This window comes from Protopterus annectens, chromosome 7.part0, assembly GCF_019279795.1.
Source record: "Protopterus annectens isolate FY-2018-M chromosome 7.part0, PAN1.0, whole genome shotgun sequence".
NCBI classification, from domain to species: Eukaryota; Metazoa; Chordata; order Ceratodontiformes; family Protopteridae; genus Protopterus; species Protopterus annectens.
Genome location: NC_056739.1, coordinates 1209350170 through 1209374836, shown reverse-complemented (window position 1 = coordinate 1209374836; position 24667 = coordinate 1209350170).

The following is a 24667-nucleotide window of genomic DNA, read 5'->3' as shown; positions in this document are numbered from 1 at the left end:
TGTCTACCTACTGGGGCTGGCTCAGTGTGTCCATGGAGCTGAACTCCCTGTGCCTGTGCTTGCCCTGGCAGTTGTGGCGGGCTTGGTGGCCCTCCGGCATTATGTCCCTGCAGCAGCTGTTTCCGCGAGAATCATATTGTGTAGCATACAGCATACTATGAATATGTGGGCAGTTGTGCCTGGAGAGTACTGCAAGGCTCCACGGATGTATCCAAGCACCGGAACCGTGATTTCAACATCCTGAACACACGCCTATGATTATTCTTGTTTGTGCGTGTGCCTCATTATGGCGCTCTTGCATGTGTGTGTGTGCATTTCTGATGGGTGTCATCAACCACGGCTCCAGTGCGTAGCCAGCATCCCCCACAAGGTGACCTTGTGTGATGTCCCCTGGCTAATACCTGATACAGCTGTGAGGCATGCCAGATATGGGAGTCGTAGTAGCCCAGGGCTGCCAGCACACACATCCATGATAATGCCCCGCGCATTGCACACGACCTGGCAATTGATGGAGGGGTATCCCTTGCGGTTTATGTAGTGTCTACCCTGCTCCCGGTGGTGACTTAATTTCTATGTGCGCACAGTCTATCGCACCCAGGACCTCCGGGTATTGTGCCACACGGTGGAAGTGGCGCATATTGCTAGCCAACTCCTCCTGAGATGTGGGGAAATTTATGTGCTCATGGGCATGTGGTAACATGGCATCCAGGAACTGGTGTAGTACCCTGGATGCTGATGTCTGTGAGATGCCCATTATGTCCCCGGTTGGCCTTTGAAAGGTACCTGTAGCCAGTATTCGCAAGCTCACACATACCTTTGTGTCCACTGGGATGGGCTCCCCTCTGTTGTCTCTTGTTCTCGAGCACGGCCGGCACAGCTCCACTATTTGCTGTAACGTGTCCCTGTCCACCCTGTAGCGCTCTACTATCTCCAGGTCTCGCAGCCCCTGGTAGGTCACCCTTGGTCTGAACACTCTCCTTCTCCTGTGAGGCCTACGGTAGTTGTCGGCACCACCCTCCGCAACTCCGCCTGTCTCTGCCACATACCTATGCATCACGCCACGGCGGCACCCAGCATATACATATTAAAAGTTCCCCATCTGTTTACACCCTACGGTGCGGCGTTTGGGAAATCGCGCTGTGTGTTGTGTGCATTCACACTTAATACTGTTGTGCTCTATACCCGGTGATGTAATTGGGTGTGTCTGTGCAGCCGTATCCATGGATTATTTCCGTGGTTTTACGGTTGCAACTGCAACGGTACTGCCTGTAGTGTTACATTACAGTTGCCTGCATTGCCTTGGCCTTGCATCTTACATTACTGCAACCTGCAGGCACATGGCATATGATGCATTTTATCTGCAGCCGCAGTTATGCTACCTCTGTACTTGGCTGTGCTATTTCGGTTCTTTGCTCTTTGCATTTCTACTACATCCCCTACTATCTTTGCATTCATATGCCTCCCCTTTCCCTTTATGCAGGAGTCTGCATGCAGAGTTATCAGCTGCCGGCGTTTGCCCTTCCTGGATTGATTGGTGTTGATTGCTCATTACGGCTCCATTTACACTGCTTCCGCATTTCCTCGTATTCTCCGCATTACCTTCCTATATCTGTGGTTGTTGACGGGAGGCCGCCACATGACTGGTTTAGGGAACGTAGTCATCCTCGTGCACATGCATCTGTGCGCGCATTATGTACTCTCAGCGCATCTATTTCCTCACACGCCAGTCCTGATGCTGTGATGTGCATTGTACAGCCCAGATTTGCTGACCTCCAATATCCTTCCTCCTACAGTGGCACACCCTCTGTGGTTGACATGTATCTCGTGTAGGCCACTCGTAGTACCGCTTACACCGGCCGCTTTTGCGATTCACTATTATCTGCCTCATTTGCATGGAATTGACTACTAATACATGGTTACGGCGAACACCGCCACCACTCCTTGACAACCATTGCGCTGGGGTTGAAGCTTTACATACATACTATGGTGTGTGGTGGCTGTGCAGCTGATGTGTGTTATACTGCTCTTTTAGGACATTGTCATATTATTTCATTGCTTTGCAACTTCTGTGCACATATCCCGGGTCTGCTGTTCTTTCTACGTACGTGCCATTTATGTAATTTTTTACATTTTGTGCATATTTTCTTTGGACATTCTCGGTGCCTTTCCACATTGGCATATTGCACCTGTATGATACCTGACTTTGACAGCCTTCCGCTACTCCTCGGTCATGTTTGGGTAAATGTAAACCGCTTTTTGGTTTACATTGCCGTGCGCTTACGCTACGCCTGCGCCACTTCGTGGATCGCTATTTGCCCTCATTTGCATGGTGCAATACCGCACACAGTGTGTTTTGCATACCTACGCCGGGGGCGGAGACGGTCCGGCACACGCCGGTAGTGCACGTGGAATTCATTCATACCTGAATCGCTCAGCAGCCATATTTGGCGTTATAACGCCGACGCTATGCTGGCGCCTGGCGCAAGGTTCATGAATCCCGGGGTTTGTGTACAGTGAAAGTGTATTACAAATAGGATATGGCAAGTATCATACAACAAGTGGGCAGGTGAAATTCTTGGTTACAGTCAGGGTGTCCCTCAGGGCTGTGTCCTGGGCCCATACCTGTTTATATTGCATCTTTCATATCTACCTTTTTCATCTGAAGTGTTCTACAGTCTGTATGATGATGACTTGACATTGGGTAAACTGATTACATTTGTTACAGGTAGGGCACATTTGCAACAGAACTTGAATAAATTGACCATTTGGGCACAGGAGAATACTATGTTGATAAATACATATAAAACTAAGAATATGATATTTGGGAGACAAACTATTTAATACAGCACACAGTAATTGAAACTGCAGATTCATTTAAGGACCTGGGTTTATGAGTAGATTTGGGTTCGAGTTTCTCTAATCATATCAACCAGTTGGTTAATGATAGTTGTAGAACTATAGGTTGTATAAAATGGTTTATAAAGTATAGGAAATCAGAAGTGATGAAGTCATTGTTTGTTAATTACATTAGATGCAAACTTGAGTATGGAATAACAATATGGAAACCTTATAAGAAAACAAGCATGAGTAAATTGGAGAGAGTACAGGAGAAATATACTAAAGGATGTGAAAATGTAAGTTATTACAAAAGACTAAAATATCTGAACTTGTACAGTTTCCCCTATAGATATTTAAGAGGAGACCTTATTCAGGTATATAGGGCATTTACAGACAGCTACGTTTGGGAATGTTTGGGGTTATAAAAAAAGTAGTAGAGAATCATCAGACAACCTATGTAGAAGATTCTATAATAATGAGAAGTGTAATAGTTGGTACTCTGAGAGAACACTGATGCATGAAATAGGCTACCAAATTACATTAAAGCAAGCACTAGTTCCAAGAACAGCGTGGACACTTACTAGGGGAACAACTGTTTTGGTATTTTGGTAGGCTAGAATGGCATTAGTTTTCCATGCTTGAAATATTTGTATGTATGTTATGTATGAAGGAGCTTATGTAAGACATACTGAACACTGTGAAAATTTCATTGTGAAAATTTCATTGAAATATGCCATATTTTGTTAGGGTATGCTTTAATAAAGCATTCACTGGCTTGGTAGCAAGAATGTAAGGGTGCACCCATACATGCATAGGATGGTAATAAGAAATTACCTGAAAGGAGGTGGGTAACATGCACATATATTGAGCTGTACAGATTTTTTTCTCTTTTTGGCTATAAACATTAGCAATATATATACATATTAACAATGATATGTCAAGAATAGTTGTGTCAGCATTAAGAAGAAGGAGGCATGTTGAAGCTGACATAATGTGGTTTATTTGACAGTGAAACCATCATTGTGGGATGTGCATTGCTTTACTAAGTGAATAATTTTTGCTGACATTTATGAAAATTATGAAATGCTTTCCATATTTCTATTAATAATTTAAACATGGAGTGTAATATAGTATCTTGCTGCAAGCAGTAACTGTTACAGAAAAATGACAACACGAAAAGTTGTGTAAGATAAGCATATCTGGAGATATAACTGTAGATCAGTGTGTGTAATATACCTTTAAGAAGCTTCCCAGTGAATGAGCACATGCATATATGTACTGAGCATGTGCAAGCAAGAATGCCATTTTGAGTGAGCAGCCAGAGTGTTAGCATGCAAGTATGTAGTCAGTCAGTCAGATAGTTTAAGTTTAATGTTCTTGACATCCACCTTTATGTATTTGTATACAATAAACTACTTAAACGAACACCCAAGCCTCAACATCTTCTTAATGCACATAAGAAGAGTGGCATGGTGTCAGAATGGGATCCAGAGTTACAGCCATGAGGCAACTGGTTAAAGTTGGAGGAATATACAGGAGTGGATCATCCCTACTGCTCAAACGACTCGGAAAATAGGTCAGAAACAAATTCCAGGTACTAAAACATGCTTAAATGCCTTCTTTTGCTATAAATATAAAACAAAGCACTCAGAATGCTCAAAACAAATTTCTTATTAAAGAAAATGTCCAAAACTGAGACGTATTGATGAAAATATTCAAAATAATTATGAAAATGTTTGAAACAATATCTTAATTGGATAAAATGTACAAAAAAGGGAAAACAACAGTATTTTATCACTATGTGCAACTTTTTCATATTAACTAAAGCTATTCAAAGTATCTGAAGTATGCAAACTGTTTGCAAGTGTGTGCAGTGTTACAGTATAGTTATTTTGCAAAGTAAAGTTGTTTCAAAGAATATTTCGCAAAGTACAGTTATTTCAAAGCATATTTCGCAGAGTATGGTATTTCAAAGAACTTACTGTGCATTGAAATATTATTACAAGTACCTGGCATGTGTGAATGTTTGTACATAACTACAAGGGCCAATTTTCCATTGTGTTTTACTATAATCTGTGGGCATGGCAGTAGGATTTCACAGACCTGCACTGCTTGTGTTTGATAGCAATATTGCAGAAAATTGGAGAGTGTTTGAGCAAGAATATATTTTCATACAGGTTGTTTTTTCTGACAAAGACGCACCTACAAAAGTATTTATTCTGCTTAACTTAGCCAGTTCAGAGATCATTGAAAGAGAGCGTTCATTTGTGTATGCACCTGCTGTGTTTGTGGGGGAGGGAGAAGACCGCCATATAGTCATGCCGGCTGAAACAAGGGAAGACCCTGAGTGCTTAAAATTAAATTTAGAGAAATATGTAATCCCCAAACAGATATTACAATGGAAAGGCACTTATGTTTCATAAGGGATCAAAAGCCTGGTGAAACTTTTGCAGCATATATAACTAATCTGAGAAATAAGGCTAAAATGTGTAGATTTGGTGATTTAAGAGATGAGTTGATAAAGGACAGGCTTGTGTGTGGTATTAATAATGACACAGTGAGAGAGATTTTGCTTCAAGACAGTGATTTAACTTTAAATAAGGCCATTGAGATTTGTCAGATATATGAGCTTACAGAAAAGCACACAAATATGCTTACAAATGAGAGTGTCTGTGGAAGGCACAGTGACAAGGCTCATGTAGATAGTATGCAGCACTTGGTTAAAAGAAACAGGCCCAAGCACATTGCAGCTACTGTAGGTCCTGTAACAGTCCCTGGGAAACCTTGAGTCTTTCCAGCACATTCCATACTCAGTGAAGCACAAGGGTGAGTCAGCAAACTCAAAGAATGTGCCTTCACCTGGCTTTATAGCCAACTGTCATAATCGTGGTGGAAATCATGAAACTAAAAGAGAAAAGTGCTTAGCTTTTGATCAGCAGTACCACAAATGTAAAAAGTGGAATAATTTTCAAAGGTTTTGTAAATCAAAAGAAGTCCATTCTTTTATGAAACAAGGGCATTCCAAGAGGCAAGTTGATCAATTAGAAAGCTTCAACCCTACTTTTTCTGTTGATGGTGTGTCAGTGCTTGGCGAAATAGTTAATACAGTAGATTTGTAGGCAAAGAGTGAGATCTTTTGTACTGCTTGGATTAATGGGACTCCCGCAGAGCTCAAAGTAGATACTGGCTCAAAGTGCAATGTTGTGTCAGCAGAAACATTTGCTAGAGTAAAAGCTGCAGAACAACTTGATTTGACAAAGTGCGTGAAGCTTGTTGCTTATGGTGGTAGAGAGATTCAAACTGAAGGCTCAGTAGTGCTTTCATGTTATTCTGCTAGGAACAGGTATGAATTGCAATTTTTCATAATCAAGACACACTTGCAGTTATTATTAGGCCTCAGAGATAGTTTGAAAATGGGACTGCTTTCACTTAATAAAGACGTCCACCATGTAAACCTAAATGAGAACAGCTCAAATTTCGCCCAAACCAATTTTTCTGAGTATGCTGATATTTTTGCAGATAAACTAGGCAAACTACCAGTTGTGTACTCCATGAAGTTAGACCCAGAGGTCAGCCCAGTTATCAGATTAGCGTGGAAAGTTACAGTAGCTATGCAGAGCAGAGTCAAAGCTGAGCTAGACAAAATGGTGCAGCTAAGAGTAATTTGTCCAGTAGAAGAACCTACTGAATGGGTATCCATGGCAGTAGCTCATAAGAAAAGCTCACACGACATCAGAATATGTATTGATTCAAGTGATCTGAACAAAGCATTAAAAAGGCCGCATCATCCAATGTGCACAGTTGAAGATGTTGCTGCCCTCATGCTACGTGCCACTGTTTTTTCTGTCTTAGATGTAAAGATGATACATTTGGAAGATACAGATTTATGAGAATCTTCTTCTTCTTCTTTCAGCTGTTCCTGTTAGGGGTCACCACAGCAGATCAACTGTTTCCATTTCTTCCTGTCTTCTGCATTTTGCTCTGTCACACCAACTGCCTGCATGTCCTCTCTCACCACATCCATAAACCTTATCTTATGCCTCCCTCTTTTCCTGTTACCTGGCAGCTTCATCCTTAGCATCTTTTTCCCAATATACTCTGCATCCCTCCTCAGCACATGTCCAAACCAATGTAATCTTGCCTCTCTGGCTTTGTCTCCAAACCTTCCAACCTAAGCTGACCCTCTAATATACTTATTCCTAATCCTGTCCATCCTCGTCACACCCAGTGCAAATCTTAACATCTTCAACTTTTCCACGTCAAGCTCTGACTCCTGCCTTTTTGTCAATGCCACTGTCTCCAGCCCATAACATAGTTGGTCTCACTACCCTCTTGTAGACCTTCCCTTTCAATCTTACTGGTACTCGTCTGTCACAAATCACTCCTGACACTCTTCTCCACCCACTCCATACTGCCTGTACTCTCTTCTTCACCTCTCTTCCACACTCACCATTACTCTGAACTGAACTGTTGATCCCAAGTATTTAAACTCATCCACCTTCGCCACCTCTACCCCCTGCATCCTCACCATTCCTCTATCCTCCCTCTTATTCACACACATATATTCTGTCTTAGTCCTGCTGACCTTCATTCCTCCTCTCTCTAGAGCATATCTCCACCTCTCCAGGGTCTCCTCCACCTGTTCCCTACTCTCACTACAGATCACAATGTCATCTGCAAACATCATAGTCCACAGGGACTCCTGTCTGATCTCGTCTGTCAACCTGTCCATCACCATTGCAAATAAGAAAGGTCTCAGAGCTGATCCTTGATGTAATCCCACCACCACCTTAAACGCATCCATCACTACCACCGCAGACCTCACTGCTGTCGCACTACCCTCGGTCATATCCTGTACCACTCTTACATACTTCTCTGACACTCCCAACTTCCTCATACAATACCACAACTCCTCTCTAGGCACCCTGTCATATGCTTTCTCTAAATCCACAAAGACACAATGCAACTCCTTCTGACCTTCTCTGTACTTCTCCATCAACACTCTCAGATCAAACATCACATCTGTAGTGCTCTTTCCTGGCATGAAACCATACTGCTGATCACTAATCATCACCTCCCTTCTTAACCTAACTTCCACTACTCTTTCCCATATCTTCATGCTGTGACTGATCAGTTTAATTCCTCTGTAATTACTACAGCTCTGCACATCACCCTTATTCTTAAAAATCGGTACCAAAACACTTTTTCTCCATTCTTCAGGCATCCTCTCACTTTTCAAGATTTCATTAAACAATCTAGTTAAAAACTCCACTGCCATTTCATCAAAACACCTCCCTGCTTCCACAGGTATGTCATCTGGACCAACAGCCTTTCCGTTCTTCATCCTCTTCATAGCTATCCTTACTTCCTCCTTGCTAATCCACTGCACTTCATGATTCACTATCCACACATCATCCAACCTTCTTTCCCTCTCATTCTCTTCGTTCATCAACCCCTCAAAGTACTCTTTCCATCTGCTCAACACACTCTCCTCGCTTGTGAGTACGTTTGCCTCATTATCCTTTATCACCCTTACCTACTGCACATCTTTACTAGCTCGGTCCCTCTGTCTAGCCAATTGGTACAGGTCCTTTTCTCCCTCCTTAGTGTCCAACCTTTTATACAACTCTTCATAGGCCTTATCCTTAGCCCTCACCACATCTCTTTTTGCCATGCACCTCATCTCCTTATACTCGTCTACTTTCTTCATCTCTTTGACAATCCTACGTCTTCTTCACCAACCTCTTTCTCTGTATACTCTCCTGTACTTCTTCATTCCACCACCAGGTCTCCTTGTCCTCCTTCCTCTTTCCAGATGTCACACCGAGCACCTTTCTAGCCATCTCTCTTACTAGTTCTGCTGTAGTTACTCAGCTATTCAGTAACTCTTCACTGTCACCCAGTGCCTGTCTTAACTCTTCCCTGAACATCACCTCACAATTACCCTTTTTCAGTTTCCACCATTTGATCCTTGGTGCTGCCCTCATACTCATCCTCCTCTTCTTGATCACCAATGTCATTCTACAAACCACCATGAGAATGACATTTGGAATAAATTCTGGCAGTGAAGTCTTTCAGCATGCAATGGAGCAAATTATTTTGAGCTATCCCTGTGCTATTATAGTAGATGATATTCTAGTAGGAGGCAATGGTGAAGTTGAACATGACAGAAACCTCATGAAAGTTCTGGAAAGAGCAAGTGATATGAATCTTAAGCTGAATCCTCAGAAGTGCCAGTTCAAGCTATGAGAAGTTACTTACGTTGGTCACTTGTTTACCAGTTCAGGCTTACGACCAGTTCCTTCCAAGCAAGCAGCAATTCTCGAGATGCCAGCTCCAGACAATGTTCAAGCCCTACAAAGTTTTCTTGGTATGGTCAACTATTTAGGCAAGTTCATCCCAGATTTAAGCCAACTTTCAGCACAATTACAAAAGCTGACATGCAAAGATGTAATTTAGTCATGGTCAGAACAGCACCAAAGAGTATTTGATGTCCTGAAACAGAAAGTTGCTAATCCACCAACTCTCAGCTACTATGATGTTCACAAACCAGTTACTCTTTCCTGTGATGCTTCTAAGTTTGGTCTAGGTGCAGTCATTCTTCAAGAGGTTAGACCACTAACCTATGCATCGAGAACTCTTACCCAGACTGAGATGCAGTATGCCCAGATTGAGAAAGAGCTTTTGGCAATTGTGTTTGCATGCTCTAAGTTTCAGGATTATATCTGTGGTCGACCTATCCAGATTGAAACTGGCCACCAACCTTTAGCTACTGTTTCTAGAAAGCCTATGCATGCAGCTCCAGCTAGACTGCAACATGTGATGCTCAGATTGCAGAAGTACAATTTCAATCTTGTTTACACAAAAGGCACACTTCTCTATCTTGCTGATACTTTATCCAGATCACCTAGAAAAAGCACAGAACAGCATAACAATGAGCAACTTGATTTTGAGGTCATGGAAGTGAGAAATTTTTCTTCCACACATTTTGATGAGATCAGAATTCACATAGCTTCAGATCCAGTTCTCCAGAAGCTAAACCTCTTTATTGGTCGAGGATGGCCTTCCAAATAATCTTGTTTACCAGTAGAGGTGCAACAGTATTTTTCATACAGGGATGAGATTTTTGTCAGACAATTGTGTCATCATGAAAGGTCCTAAAGTGATTGTTCTGAAGTCCTTTCAACAAGAGTATATTAAGATTTTGCATCTTGGCCACCCAGGAACTGATCCTACTAAAAAGAAGGGCAAGAGGTCTAGTAGTTTGGCCTTTTATGTCAAGAGATATAGAGAGAGTACTTTCATCTTGTTCAGTATGTATTAGTACAGAGCCGCATTAACAAAAAGAACCAATTCAGTTAAACCAGATTCCTGAACTAGCTTGGTCAACAGTAGCTACAGTTAACTTTGAGTGGAATGGTCAACATTACTTGGTGTTAGTAGACTCTACTACCCAACAAGACTTCCAATACTATCATTACTAAGTGAAAGAGACATTTTTCTGTCCATGGTAGTCCGCACAGTTATTTCTGACAATGGTGCACAGTTTATAAGTCAGCAGTTCAAGAAATTTGCAAAAGAGTGGGACTTTGTTCATATCACGAGTAGTCCTGAAAACCCCCAATCAAATGGCTTGGCTGAACATGCAGTTCAAAGTGCAAAACAGCTGTTAGAAAAATCCAGGCGTAACAATACCAATGTTTTTCTAAACTTGTTATATCTTAGAAACATTCCTCGTGATAAACATCTTGGTTCACTGACCAGAGACTTATGTCGAGACAAACCAGAACCACACTGCCAATCAGCAGTAATTTATTATTTCCATGTACTAAGAAAAACAAAGCAGTAAAAGCCCAACTGTTGAAAAAGTGTTTGTCCCAGAAGTTTTACTATGATAAAACCAGCAAACCATTCAGTTCATTGAGAAAAGGGGAGATAGTGAGGCTGCAGACGTCAAAAGGTTTTGATCACATCAGATTTGTGAAAAGTTTGTGTCTAGTTCTCAGATTGACTCATCCAGTGTCCTGTTCCAGAGAATATTCCATCAGCAATCCCTGCTCCTGAGAAAATCCCTGAGGCTTCTCAAGGAGAACATTCCCCAGTGACTGTCCTTGTTGCTAAACCCAGTCCTAACTATTATGCCACGAGACCAGGTCACATTTCGAAACCTAGTTCTAGATACACGGCAACCTGGTCATGACTGTTGTTTTTCTTTACTAGTGTCTGTATAATTGCATACCTATTCAAATGTTATTGTTTATATGAGACAGCTCAGTAAAGAGGGAGGGTGTAGATCAGTGTGTTTGATATACCTTTAAGAAGCTTGCCAGTGAGTCAGCACATGCAATAAGTACTGAGTACATGTAAGCAAGAGTGCCATTTTGAGTGAGTAGCCAGAGTGTGAGCATGCAAGTATGTAGTCAGTCAGTTAGATAGTTCAAGTTTAATTTTCCTGCCATCCATCCTGATATATTTGTATACAACTTCTTCTTCTTCTTTCGGCTTTTCCTGGTCAGGGGTCACCACAGCGGATCACCTGTCCACTCATGATTGGCAGTAGAGTTTTTACAGTGTCAAGTTGCCAGCCCGGCGCCCAACCTTCCACGGAAGGCACGCACACGCACGCACTCACACCTAGGGCCAATTTAGTGTGTCCAATCCACCTACAGCATGTTTTTGGGATGTGGGAGGAAACCAGAGCACCCGGAGGAAACCCACGCGACCACAGGGAGGACAAACAGACTCCACACAGAAGGCACCCCAGCTGAGGATCAAACTGGAGAACCTCTTGCTGTGAGGTGACAATGCTTACCGCTGCACCACCGTGGCCACCCATGTATTTGTATACAACAAACTACTTAAACATCCAAGCCTCAACAGCTTCTTAATACTCATAAGAAGAGTGACAATAACTGTCTGTTTTTATGTCCAAGTTATAAATATCAACAGTAGTGTAATGTCAGTAGAAATGTATCATGAATGGTAGGTCCTGCATTAGGGAACAAGTTGGCATCTACAAGATGACATGATCTGTTAAGGATGCACAGTGAAGCTATCACTTTGGGATGCACAGGCTGGAATTATTGAATAGAGTTTGGAAAAAAGTTATGAAAAATAGAAAACTTTTTCTGTATTTCATTTAATACAGTAAACATGAAGTATGATGCTGTCATGTTGGGAGGGCCTATATACATACAGTATGGTAGTAAAAAAATGACAGTAAAATGTAGCAGGTAAAATGAAGATGTTTTCCAATGTAAGGACTTCTTTGAGACAAAAGTAATTAATATTAGCAGTATTCTACTATTAAGGCTATTATTTGCAGTTATGTTATGTTATGCCATGTTATGCCATGTTATGTTATGTTATACAAGTGAGCAATATATGTTTGTGGATAATGAATGCAGTGAGTGCTAAACATTCTCATGTAAGAGAAACACATACAACTATTTATTTGATGATCATTATATTAATATTAAGGTTATTTTAATATTCAGACTGTTATCTTTAAGAAGTATGTTGTATGTTGGGAAGCAAGGTCTCATCTGCTAGCTGACAAACATTACAGGTATCACTAGTGAAAACATCACTGTGATACATGCAGGGCTTGAATTACTGAATAAAGTTTGCAGAAGGATATTAATGCTATGACATATTTCCCATATTTGTGTTAGAAATCAGAAATGGCATGTGATACTGTCAGTACTGGGTTAGGGGACAATAAAAGCAGAGTTTGTGTTAGAAAACACTGAGTTAAAGGAAACACATCAGAAAAAATGTAGCTTTATTTGAAATGCACTATATTAATATCGATATTGTAATATTGACAAAGTCCCCAGGAACAGATGGTATTCCTGTGGAAATTTGAAAGCTAGGATGGAAAAACTGTTAAAGAAAGAGAGTAAAGACCCATCAGATCAAGCTTCATAGAGGCCCATTTTAATCCTAAATCACAGTTATGAAGTGTTTATACCTACAATGGCTAAAAGAATGGCAAAGGTGATCCCAAAAATGATAAGAGATGGATCAATGTGGTTTTGTGGAGGGGAAGCAAACATTTGATAATATTAACAGAACACTGATGATCCAGAGGGGAGCAGAATATAAGAAAATGCCACTGTTGGTGGTGGGTCTTGATGCAGAGAAAACATTTAACAGAGTAAGTTGGGAGTTTATGAGCAGGCAAGGGAAGCATTTGCATTTTCTGATATAAAACTTAAAACTAAAACCACACAGAGGCAGCGAGTAAACTGGTAGCTACAAACACTACCAGTTTACTCGCTGCCTCTGTGTGGTTTTCATTTTCTGATATAGTAAGGCTGATTAGGAAGATATATAAGGGATCAGAGGCAAAAATTAAAGTAGGTAGGTTCCTCTCTGATAATTTCTGTTTGAGCAGACAAACCAGACAGGGGTGTCCTATTTCTCCTTTGTTATTTGCATTATGTTTAGAACCACTGGCAAAGAAAATAAGGAATTTCAAGGATATACTTGGGGTGGAAGAAAGAAAAGCTGTCTCTATTTGCAGATGATATTATTTTATACCTGGCAAAAAAACAGAAAAGGACATTTCAGTGTTGTGGAACATTTTGACGCAGTTTCAAATCTTTTCAGGATACAAAATTAATGAAGCTAAAACAATGACAATAGTTGTATATTATGTACCCTTATACGAACTGGTTCATCAATATCCATATTTAATGGGACATGATAAAATGAAGCACTTAGGAGTATGTATTAAAATGATTCTGGTGTAGCAGCTAAGGATATCTGGGAACAGACTAAACAAAACATAATACAAAAACGAGAAATTGGAGGCTCTGTTATATGGATGTTTTAGCACCTTTAGTTTTATACAGAGGTCGGGCATATTTTTATCAACCAGAGGAGAACTTGTGAATAACAATTAATAAAGAGCTGAAGGATTTTATCTGGGAGGGGATGATGGTGAGAGTGAAGTGGGATAAGCTGAGTCTTCCAATAGAACAATGCAGTTTGGGATTACCCAATTTGAAAGGGTATTTCAGAATTACAAAGTTAATGCTCCTATACACAGCACAAGCAGAAGCCTATAATTTGAAGTGGAAAAGGATGATGATAAAACATGGGGGGGGGTTCAATAAACAAGGACAGACTGGGATTTTGGATGCAGATCCTTAAGGAGAATAACAATAATCATACAGAATATTATATTCATAAAGTATCAGAAAGTATTCTAAGAAATAAGCCAACATGGGAATGGAAAAAGGAGATTTTGCTGATAGAGATAACCACAATTAGGAATACAAATAATAGGCAAACGTGGGCAGGAATTTATTGGATAAAACTAACAAACTAACAAAAGAACCAAGGTATTGGGAGCAAGTAATTAGAGAGGGAAAGGTAATAGAATGGGAAGAGGCCAAGAATTTATTTGGACTGCAGGCTAGAGATTGCCTTCCCTATCAAGGACTGATATCAGAGTACAAACAAAGAAAAATAAATAGGGAAATTCTAAGCAAAAGACCAGCACTGTTAGAGTTTTTAGTAGAATCTAGAACAGAAGCTGTTGTTAAAAAAGAAGAAGAATTATTAGTAGGGCATAAAAATATTCCATGATAACTATAAATTCAAGGAGGTTAGAAATGATTGGGAATAGAGATTGGATAAGCAATTCACAAAGAAACGATGGGGAATGTATGTATGTCTCCCAGATATGCAACAAAGTCTAGAAGATTTAGAATCTTTGCTTGGAAGAGTTTACATACACTAAGTATTTTTATACCCCAGGTAGACTCCGAAGAATTTTTCTTCAGGTAGACAGCAAATGTTGGAGGTGTTATGGGGAAGAAAGAGATAATTGAGAACATATTTTCTATCAGTGTAATGAGTCGGCAAGCTTTAAAGATTCCCTGCAGACTACTCTGTCAGAGATACTGGGTAAGCAAACTAGTGTAACTAAGGAAATTATTTTTCGAGCTATGATTCAGAAGCAGAATTGCCTAGAGATAGCAAGTCCTTGCGAAGTCCAATTATGGTGGCTACCAAAAAAGTAATTACTGGAAAATGGAAATCAAAGTCTAAACTAACTGTACTAGAAGTAGTGAATATTGTAATGGAGATAAAACAACTGGAACTGGGATCTGTAGAAAAGGGTAGGAACAAATTACATAGTAAAAATGGGAACTGTGGGAACAATACATGCAGAGGAGGAATGAAGTTTAAAAGAAGGCAGAATCTGAATGAGCTATGTAATGTTTGACAGTGACTGGATACACTGTAAGTGATGTATAATGTTTGCAACTAAAATTATGTCAATATGGTTTGCTTTCATTTATATAAATGTATGATTGCCTGTGTCATACGGGATAATTTAATAAAGATGTTGCTTGTTTAAAAAATTGTAATACTGACATGATAATTATGTTATGGGTTAAGAAATAAAGTGGGATCTGCATGCTGGCTGGACTTGGTGGGTACCTTTAGTAAAAACATGACTGTGGGATACACAGAACATGACTTGATGAGTGTTTGCAAGGGATTATGAAAAATATGAAATATTTCATAAATGTTTATTAGAAAAAAACAGAGTGTGATAATAACATGCTAGTGACCTACATAAGCAGTAGGCACACTTGGAAAAACAGTATGATAACACTAGGTACACTTGGAGAAACAGTATGATAACACTAGATACACTTGGACAAACAGTTTGATAACACTAGGCACACTTGGACAAACAGTATGATAACAATAGGCACACTTGGACAAACAGTTTGATAACACTAGGTACACTTGGACAAACAGTATGATAACACTAGGCACACTTGGACAGTTTGATAACACTAGGCACACTTGGACAAACAGTATGATAACACTAGGTACACTTGGACAAACAGTATGATAACACTAGGTACACTTGGACAAACAGTATGATAACACTAGGCACACTTGGACAAACAGTATGATAACACTAGGCACACTTGGACAAAGTATGATAACACCAGGTACACTTGGACAATTCTAACACAGACACAGAAACAAGTATTTGTTTAAGGGATACTCCATTAATCTTAACAATATTCTAGTATTGAGTATAATGTGTTATGAACTGTATGTTGTGCATACTTGACCAGGATGCCATTTATGAATTGACATTATTTTCTGAGCACCACAAGCAAAGCAGCCTGAGACATGCATGACTTGCAGTTATTATGGAATATTTTGAAAAAGTTCGGAAAAATATGGCACGTTTACCATATTTACAATAATTATGCAGAAATGGAGTATGATACTGTCATGTATGGGGTCACACATGCAAACTGTGGGTATACCTTAAAAAAAGACATTAAAACTTTGTAGGCAGTGTGACATCATCCAGAGAAATAAATGTTTAGTAAAACAAAGCTGTTTGGCCTACAGTGAAACATACACAGCCTCTTTATACACAGCATTATGGCACACAATTCTGTCACTCATATTTGCCATGTAACATGCCTAGTTTTATAGGTTAATATTGTTGTTTCCAAGTATTGTGAGTATATGGTAAGCATAATTTGTATCAATTGTGTGATATCACATTACAGCTGTGTTCTATCCAGTCTGGCCATACATCACCAGAAAGGTCTTGTAAAAACAAATAATTTACACTCATCCCTCGTACATATTTACCAAAATATAGTTATCTTACTGACTATAGCGTACTATTTTTGGCAACTAAAATTCTGTTTTTCTTTCATAAAATTGTGAGATAAGCTCTGTGCCAGTAGATATACTATTGACAGTAACACCAGAGTATATCCTGTCATCTAACGGACAACCTTTATATTTTCATTTTTGCTACGCACACTATTGATGAAATACCGCAAATTATATGAGGTGTACTCTTAACAAATGATTTAGGAGCAAATCTCTCAGGAAAAATGTAGTTTCCAGGCTTAATACCCTTGCAAAAGCAAGGAGATGAATTACCCTCCTTCGAGGGCAGGACTGAATAAAATTTTGCACGCTAGCTACAAGAATGTCTTCTCTTGCTTCTTAGTGGCTTGAATAGGCAAATTTCTCACTACTTGTAGCTTTTCTTTCTGAGAATTGCCAATTTGGCTTCCTTTTACATATCCAAAATATTTTACCTCTGTTGTGCCTAAATTGGTCTAAGAGGCAATGACTGCCAACCAAGCTTGTCTCAAGAGAGTCCATCAAAGCATGTACCTTAGCTACATAGGCATCCAAGTTCTCATAGTATTTATACTACACTTTCTCAGTAAGCAGCGGCTCATTTTATATAGGGATTTAGGATTCTGGACAGCAGTCTTTGAAAGGTCCCAAAAGGAAGGACACTATATTTGAATCAGCCCCATGGGGTTGAAAAAGCTGTCTTTTCCTTGGCTTCAGCTTTTATAGGAAGCTGCCTGTCAGATCTAATATAGTAAACAATCTTTCCTTCCCCAACCTTTCTTTTAAGTTCATCCATCCTAGGAATTGGATAGCTGCCAAATTTTGAAATGCTGTTGAACTGCCTAGAATCATTGCAGAATCATAGTGTTTCATCAGGCTTTGAGATTAATACTATGGAACCGTTCCACTTACTCTAAGTCCTCTATCAATCCATCTTAACCATTTATTGTATTTCCTCTTCCACGGCCTTTCTCTGTGACTGTGTTATTCTGTAAGTATTTAATTTCCCCACTTATCCTGGAATGGTCTTGGTATGGTGTTGAGTTTATTCTTAGAGATATTTCTGAATACACTTTCTTATTTCTTAACAGAAACACACTTCTTTGCCTCTATGAATTAGAGTGTTATCTATTTTCACTGCATATACAGAGGTCAATTATCTTTCTCTGGCAATTACACCGGTTTATTCTTTCTACCTATGTTTCTGCCTGATGGGCATCACAGCCGTCAGCCTATGTTATAAGTTGGTATTGTGTTTTATAGCACTTTCAAATGAGTTTTTTACTTCTTCCCAATCAGGTTCTCTGGCAATATGTAACAGTCCATGAGGGTGCCTGCCAAATATTAACTCTGCAGGTATGAACTGTGTCAGTGCTTGTGCTAGTCTTCAAATCCATCCCTCCGTCCGTCCGTCCATCCATCCATCCATCCATCCATCCATCCATCCATCCATCCATCCATCCACAACCCCTTTTCCCCCATTTTTGTACATGGGGTCAGGTTGCCACTTCAAAAATGACAATCATCTAGAGCCAAGGTTCACGCCATCCGCTGGCTAGCCATGCTGCAGTGTCCTACTACTCAAATGACAAGAAAAAATGCATGCTTTGCAGGATGGGCTTGCAGGAGGGGCAAGCCTACTTCACTCTCTGTCCCCTGCTACACACACACACACACACACACACACACACACACATAAACACACACATGTAAGCTCCAAGATCAACAACAGGAAAAAGTCCATAATTCCCACTCTGTGATCTCTCACCAACAGCCTGTACGTCATATGTCATATCTATATTATATTATATTATATTATATTCATAGTCACAGTGTGTGTATTATATATAAAATGAGTATGTGTGTACGCATACACAGACACACATACACTAATATATGTAAATGTCTACGGAGTGAAAAAAAGAATCCAAGCTTCAATCTAGCAATTTCTTTTTAGAATTGAAATTTACAGTGTGAAATATTGAGGTAATTGAGTATAGGAATAAAGGAGTTTGTCATTACGCCCCACTATTTTGTATCTCAGAATTGATATATTTAGAGACTTCACAGTGTGGGTTGTAAGGGAGCTTGCCTCCTGCCATAATATTGTCTTTTTCAAAATATTTGCACTTCAACAGACTGCATTTTTTTTTCTTTTTGGTATATCTGTGTGTGTGTGTGTGTGTGTGTGTGTGTGTGTGTGTGTGTGTGTGTGTGTGTGTGTGTGTGTGTGTGTGTGTGTGTGTGTGTGTGTTTTGTACTATTCTGATTTTATTGTGAATGAGCAGGTGTTACTTGTTGATTACAAAATAAGTAAAAATAATGCAAAACTTCAAGGTGGATAAGATTTAGAGATAGTATTCAGTACCTCCAAAGAAACCCAGCTGTGAATGTCTCCATCAAGAGGCAATGCATCTGTGTTGTAACTGGTAATAACAGGAGTTGCAAGCTGTAATGATATCCAAAATTGCTTGCATTTTTCTTATATCTGAGGCATTTGTGCAAGTTCTTTGTCATTTAATGAAATTGTTTTGTATAGTATTGGCTCATTTTGGAACAACTGTTGGTGTGAAGATACTTTGTGCCTGAATAATTTAGACCTCAGTTGTCTTAGGGCATTGATATTAGGGCATACTCCTTTTTTCTCTGTTTACTTGGCAGAAGATGGCACAACATAACAATGTCTTCCCTTGTTGTTGTTGTTGTTGTGTCTTTTGGCTTTTCCCGGTTAGGGGTCGCCACAGTGGAACTCCAGTCCGCTAATGAGTGGTAGTTGATTTTAACATGCCGAGTTACCAGCCCTGATGCACAACCTTCAACGAAGGTACGCCCATTCACGCATGACTCCATGCAGAAGACACTCTAGCTGAGAATCGAACCGGACAGCGTCTTACTGTGAAGTGACAACGCTACCGCAGCACCACCACCGAGGATAACAATGTCTTCCCTACAGACAGATATAAAAAAAATGTAAAAAAAATGAAGCATTGAATTTTAATAACATCAGAGTTCATGATAATTTTCTTTTTGGGGGGACACACATTTTGATTAAATAGATTTGTTGGCATTCTTGGCAAACAACTATTTTTGAACAGCTAGATTAAAAAGGGTTGCTCTGGCTAGAACCCTCAATTATGGCAACCTGTCCAGTATTAAGAGCCAGTGCAGTTCCTTCAGTAGTGAGGTTAGGCAGCCTGTTTGATCTTACATCATAAGGCATGGCGATTAATGCAAACAAACTAAGTGGTGTTATATGGAAACAGTTTAATTCCTTAAGCATTACAGAGTATAGCGAATGGTAGCACTACTACACAAGAGCTCCATCTTTCCCAGTCACAGCAGCCCTGCACGCCATCCAGACACATTTGTGTGGTTTTATTTTTCACACTTAGTCTTACTCTTCTAGCATACCTAACTGGACAAAAGTTAGCTGCAGTAACTACAGAGCAAAAATCAATTAAACTGGGGTGTGATGGCCACCATTGGCTTCTAGATGCCGTTAGGTGCATTGGAGAGCCCTTAACAACTTTTTGATCTGATGATAGCTGGACCAAAACGTCATATGTCAGAATGTCAGGAAGTAAATTTAGTCTTATTTTTCCTTTTATGGAAGAAAAAAGTTGTATCCCAGGCTATGACTATCAACACTGCTCATATCTGGTACAATACTTAAGCAATGATCCATGACTGTGTGTGAGTAAATCACATTTTTTAAAGAATGGGCTGTTTGTGTTTTGTGAAAGATGAAATGTTTTTGTTGAGCTATGGGATTGGATAATGGCCTTATTTTGCTACATGGCTTGTAAGTGTTTTCTTAAGAGGGTTATTTGATAAATACCATCTTTGTAGAAGTGGAATAAAACTGTTATCAAAAGAATGTGAAGCAGTAGTACACCTGGCAGCTACTGAATAACACAAAAAAGTAACCTTTTTATTTCTGACAGATTGCCAAATTTATGATGACTCATTAATATCAGTTCCTGTATTGTGTGTATATGTTGAGGAAGAAACAGGTATGAATTATGTAGTCAGTGTAATTATGTGACAGTGTTTAGGACTATGTTGTTGTGTCTTTCAACTTTTCCCAGTTAGGGATTGCCACAGTGGAACTCCGGTCCGCTAATGATTGGCAGTACATTTTTTACGTGCCAAGTTGCTGGCCCTGACGCACAACCTTCAATGAAGGTACACCCATTCATGCATGTCTCCACACAGAAGATGCTCTAGCTGAGAATCGAACAGGACAACGTCTTACTGTGAGGCAACAATGCTAGCGCAGCACCACCCCTGCAGTCTGTAATGGAATATTTTGTATCATTGCTTTTGTTTGTTTATTCTGTATGATTTTTTTTAACTGTAGTATGGGTGGACAGTTATTTACACACAGATAGGATTTTCACATGATTTGGCTGATTTCTATTTAGGTTCTTTTTTATTAAACATGTTATAGTGGGTCAGTTTGTTTTCTGATGGGGTCAGAATTATCTGAATATTTCATTATGCATATAAGTATGCAAATGTGTGTTGTCTGTAGTTTATGCACTTTCAGACTAGTCCTGTCTTTTTTGAGGGTTCTTCTTCTCCTTCTTCTTCTTCTTTCGGCTTTTTCCCAGTTAGGGATCACCACAGTGGATCACCTGTCTGATCATCACTGGCAGTGGAGTTTTACGCTGTCGAGTTGCCAGCCCGGCACCCAACCTTACACTGAAGGCACACACATGCATGCAGTCACCCCTATGGCCAATTTAGTGTCCAATCCACCTACAGCATGTCTTTGGGATGTGGGAGGAAACCGGAGCACCCGGAGGAAACCCACGCGACCACAGGGAGGACATGCAGACTCCACACAGAAGGCACCCCAGCTGAGGATCGAACCGAAGAACCTCTTGCTGTGAGGCGGCAATGCTAACCGCTGCATCTTTTTTGAGGGTAAGAGACTGAAATGTATTTAACTTTAGCTTCCTGATGATATCTGCAGCACACATGCCCTACAGTGGAAAACTTAGAGGTACCTAGTGTTGTAATCTAAAATTACTGCTACATATTGTTTCCCGTTAGACTAGGTAGGTAGGTTTCACAAACTCTTTGTTTACATAATACAGAACAAGCTGAAGTCAAATGCAATTTGGTGAAAGACTGAGATATTAGCAGCTTTCTTGTATTTGTACAATTTGAATGTAGAACTTCATAGAAATGCTGTTATTCATGCAGTAGTGTGGTGATGATGCAAATGTTATAATTTTGTTCACTGTCATTTATTGTCATTTCATTGTATGTCCATTTCACAGATCTTTTTGGCTTTTTTTTTTTAATTCCTGTGTACATTTGCTGCAGAATGTATGTATGTTGGGGTTGGGGAAAACAGATATTTAGAATGTAGTGAGATACTGTGTCTGAGCTGAGAGCAAGCCATTGCCAACTCTGACAACATTCTGGGAACACCAGTTTTTCTTGGCATAACCTCTGTCATATATTTGCTTTGGTAAATTACACTGGTGGAGATTAAGGGGTCCATATGCAGTTCCTAGTAGCAGCACAGAAACAAAGCAGAAGCAAAGGGCAGGATTCAGAAAGTCTATCCTGCACTAGCAGAAACTGCTGCTACCAAAAGCAGCATTTTCGACAATCACGTGAAATACGATGCAGAGGCATGCTAACTGCAATGAGGAAAGACCTCATTACTGGCTAATTTGCATGTGTCTGAACCACATAGTGTTACTGCTAGTGCTAATCAGAAATTTCCTGCAGTAATCGCCTCTGGCAACCCAAACATCATGTTGATACAGGTATCCCCAAACACAGACAAAGGGACACACCACCATACTTCTTACCTCTCTTTGAGTTAACAGAGCATCAGTGATGTAGCCTCTTATTCGTACCCTGCCCTTTATAAGTCATGAATGATTACAATCAGTCGGTCAGTAATGCCAGACTGAGTTTAATTCTCCTTCTTGTTCAGAAACTGCATCATAATTCCAGACCTGTTGCTCTTTACTTTTTAGTGACTCTGAGTAGTATTGCAAAATTCTCCCTGGTGTCATCTAGCATTCCTCCTGGCTTTGTCTGGAAGTCTTTAGCAAGACCACTTAGAGGTAGGGCAGCCCCCCCCCCACACACACACACACAAACGGACAGCCCCCAACCCTTCATAACTGGCCCTGATTTTACAGAATGTCCCTGATTTTACCTTGTATACCTGCTTTCTTCCTCATAACCTGCTGACTTTTACTGTCAGTCAATAATGCCAGATATTAAAGTTTCATACTTATTGTTTGGAAAATACATCAAATGCAAGAACTGTTACTTTACTAAGTTCTTGGTTAGTACAGAGGCCAAATGTGCTTTGTTAATGAGCTGCTTAATGTGCCAACGGTACAGAATTTGAAGCTTTTCCCATGGTTCTGTTAACTTTTGTAAGTGACTTGTGGTAATATTTAAAGAGCAGTCCTAGTGTCTAGTGTTATGCATGCACAAGACTAAAGCTCTGCCTTGCTAACAAGCTGTTTTCACTGTTAAGGGTACAAGGTTTGAAATTTTCCAGTTATTTTATTCACTTTTTAAATTGGCTTAAGGTATTATTTAATGAGTGTCCTTGGTGTCTAGTTCTCCACCCAATAAAATTATTTCATGCTGCAAAGCCTCCTGTTGTTGTGTTAAATTTTAAGTAACTTAGGGTAATATTTAAAATTCCTTGGTGTGTCTAGTGACTCCCCACCAAGTATTTGAAGATTTGCGCATTAGTCTAGATGTCTATCAGCCTCCCCCCACACAGTCCCACCCACATAGACACTCACCATAAATCAGCTCTTCCCCACCTGATCGCACTCATGGACACACTTAACCATTCACACGCACATACCTATCCCCTAACTAATTCCCCTACTGTAACCACCCAGGCATATGCACTTACTCACTTGAGACCACACACACAGACACACACACACACACACACACACACACACACACACACACACACACACACACACACACACACACACACACACACACACACTTAATCTGTCTGCTAAACTCCCTGATACATATGTCTAACACAATTTCATCCACTGAAAGTCATGGGTGAATGCAAACATTTGACCAAATTAATGAACTTATCTAGCAGTGCTAATGTATGCAGCCAAGTAATTTGAATCGCTTAGCTACATACATGCCTTGTTGCAGGCACTTATGGAGGAGAGTATATGACTAATTAGTCTAGGCTGCTCCCTCAAAGTGACTTGTTAACATGTAGCATGATCAAAGAGATGAGCCACTCTGGTGGGTCTACTGAGCATGTGGAATCACTGTAGAGGCCCGTCTCTGAATATGAAAGGGCTACAGCCAGTGGGAAAACAGCAGCATTAGGTCTTACTGCTGGTGGTAGCCCTTTCTGAATCAAAGCTAATGGTTTTGTTTCATGTTGCTTTAATTTATTTGTATTACTACATTTATCTGTTTGATAATTAATCAAATGGTAAAACTGAAAGGTACATGCCACCCAGGCTTTCAGTCATTTGTGTCAGCCTGGCAGTCATCCCTACATGCACAGATAAACATTTTGAGTTACTCTGTTACACAATCATATTTCAATTTGAGTAAACAAGTTTAAACAAGATTACTTTCTGCTGTATGCACACATTTTATTATTAAAATAGTAAAAAAAAAAAACTCCAAACATGGTTATAGAAACGTGACAGCAGTAGCATTTGGAATTTGTAAGGAGAATTAAGACACAACTTTACTGCATTATCAGTATCTGGATAAGTTAGTGAAGTAAGTAGAATTTATTAAATGGAACCTCTTATCTCACATATTTAGAGACAATCCCCGGGATTCATGAAGCTTGGCGCAAGGACGGCATTAGCCTTGCACCGACCGTGCAGCATAGAGATGGCACAGCAGCACTATATGCATATTACTGAAGACGCGCTGCTGCAACGTCCACGTGCATAGGAAATGTGCCTGAGTGCAGGGGCGTGTCTAAGCACTGCACAGAGGCGTGAACATGTTGGCTGCAGACGCGCAACCTAAAATACTGACTAGTACAGCCTGCCTCTAATAGTAATCACTCCTGTCAGTGTCCTTGGATACTGAAATGTATGCAAAACATACAAGACAATTCCGTGAACACCAAAATAAAATGCAAACACAAAGGCATATAGCTGAATATTAAGCC